This window comes from Sinocyclocheilus rhinocerous, unplaced genomic scaffold, assembly GCF_001515625.1.
Source record: "Sinocyclocheilus rhinocerous isolate Xijiao unplaced genomic scaffold, SAMN03320098_v1.1 scaffold618, whole genome shotgun sequence".
In the NCBI taxonomy this organism is placed as follows: domain Eukaryota; kingdom Metazoa; phylum Chordata; class Actinopteri; order Cypriniformes; family Cyprinidae; genus Sinocyclocheilus; species Sinocyclocheilus rhinocerous.
The window spans coordinates 88,237-90,568 of record NW_015633530.1 but is presented as its reverse complement, the minus strand read 5'-3'; the positions used below and the strand labels follow the sequence as shown (position 1 = coordinate 90,568).

General features: G+C 33.8%; 1 protein-coding gene across 1 annotated transcript in view; it reads right to left on the bottom strand.

The window, feature by feature from the left end:
* Positions 1-2,291, bottom strand: part of LOC107744213 (leucine-rich repeat and immunoglobulin-like domain-containing nogo receptor-interacting protein 1) — a 6,901-nt gene extending 4,610 nt beyond the window's left edge. The window contains exon 1 of the mRNA XM_016557737.1: positions 2,233-2,291. The gene's annotated coding sequence lies outside the window, so the exon portion shown is untranslated. The remainder of the gene's footprint in view (positions 1-2,232) is intronic.
* Between the last annotated feature and the right edge of the window lie 41 nt (positions 2,292-2,332).

Sequence of the window (2,332 nt, the reverse complement as noted above, 5' to 3'; positions counted from 1 at the left end):
TGTGTGTGTGTGTGTGTGTGTGTGTGTGAATGAGCAGACATGAGATCTGTGTGTGTGCTCAGAGCATATGTAATGCACAAGTCCAGTCTAATCTGCTCTTCAAATGACTGTAACGTTCATCTGTCTGTTTACTGCAGCACGTTAAGCATCTTTAAAAGTGCTCAAGAGGCTTTAAACTTCATGCCTTTAAAAGACCATCGCAGATGCGACGAGAAAACCACTGCTCAGGATTAGATTCACTCATTAACACTCATTTGTTATTATTACAACAGCAGCATTATGTGAATGAATGTCAAACTTTCCCTGCATGTACATGTATTTCTGACCCCAACATTCATTCATATTCATGCATTTAGCAGATGCTTTTATCCAAAGTGACTTGCATTCCATTGGATGCACAAATATTCATGCAAAGTTCATGCATTCCATGCGAATCAAACCCATGACCTTGGCATTGCTGGCATGATCTATCCTTTGAGCACTAGTAATATAAGTGATTATAATAAGCATATAATGATTTTTGCACACATATTAACAGGTCACAGCATTCAAGCTGCACTGTGGTTAACTAAAACCATAAAAAAACAAATAAAAAAAACAATGAAAAACAACAAAATCACATTTTAACAATTAAAAATGTTTAAATTTAATTTAAAATATATTTTTTAATATAACATTATTTCAGAGATAATAAAATAATACTGACAAACGACTGAATGTGCATTTGACAGAAAATACAGTAAAAATAAACTATAAACGTAGTTTTGTAGTGAATGTATGAAGGGATTATTATATATAAACCTTGAATGCAGTGCAAGTCAAGTTTGGATAAAAGCATCTGCCAAATGCATGAATGTAAATAGGTTTTGATATTTTACATTTTGTGTTTGAAATATTACCTCTATGTTTTGGTATTGTAAAACCAAAAGATTTATATAATAAAAATGGCATTTTCTTAAGAGACTGCTATGTTATATTAGCTGTATAGACTACATATTTTATTGCTTAAAAATCTTTTTTAAATGCATCATTTAATAAAACGTAATATATTAATGAGCCCTCCATTTATTACAGTCAGTGTTATTTTAGTATCATTGAGACACTATTATAGTTTTTATTCATTTTTAAAATAGTTTTTATTTTCCATTTTCATTTGATTTGTTTTTATTTTTTTAACTAAATGAAACTAAATGAAATATTAAACTAAATAGACGACCACCGGGACAAGACCACAGGAACCAGTTGAGTCCTCTGCACAATGTGACTTTGCTGCAGCCTGGAACTGAACTGCTGGTTTGGTCTAGCCAGAGGAGAACTGCCCCTGACTGAGCCTGGTTTCTCCCAGGGTTTTTTCTCCATTCTGTCACCGATGGAGTTTTGGTTCCTCTGGCTTGCTTAGTTGGGGACACTTCATTTCCAGCGATATCGTTGACTTGATTGCAAATGATTGCAAAGATACTATTTAAACTGAACTGAGCTGGATGATGACATCACTGAATTCAATGATGAACTGTCTTTAACTGGAAAATTAGTGTTTACTATTGTCATTTTGCATTATTGACACTATTTTCCTAATTAATGCTGTTCAGTTGCTTTGACACAATCTGTATTGTTAAAAGCGCTATATAAATAAAGGTGACTTGACTTGACTTGACACACACATATAGATTTCATACCATGCTAGATTTTTATGTGCACTATATATATATACATTTATATTAAAAACTGAAATAAAACTGCACATATAGAGATGTTTACATTCAGTATATATGGCATGCATTAAAACTGGAGAAAATGAAGCCACTTTTTGCATTGTGAGATTATTTTCAGGATCTCAAATTCTCATTCCAGTAAAAAAAAAACTCTCACTCAGTCTGTCTGGAGACAATGATTTTCTATGTTAGGAAATTAAATTCAGTATAACAAACCTAAATTGTAAATACATTAAATAATTAATTTATCACCAATAATACATTTATATTAACATTTAGCAATCAATTTATTTGTTTGCATTACAACAAAAAAACATTTTTCATTAATGTCACAATGCAAAAATATTTCTAATGCCAAATATTGGTCCTAAAACATAAGCTTTTTGAAGCAAACGCGTCTTGCGTCTGTTTGTAACGTGACCCGGATGCTCGTGACGGGTTTGACTCGGGCTCACCAGCACTAAAGTAACTAGACTTCTGCTCTGTGTTTAATAAGGCTGCTGTGTGTGAGTGAGCTCACCTGCTGCCAGGCGTCTGAAGCGCGAGCTCCATCAGCGGAGCACACCTGAGACTCGGTCGAGCCGCTCGGATCCCACAGAACTACTGCTGTCCCTGAAAAC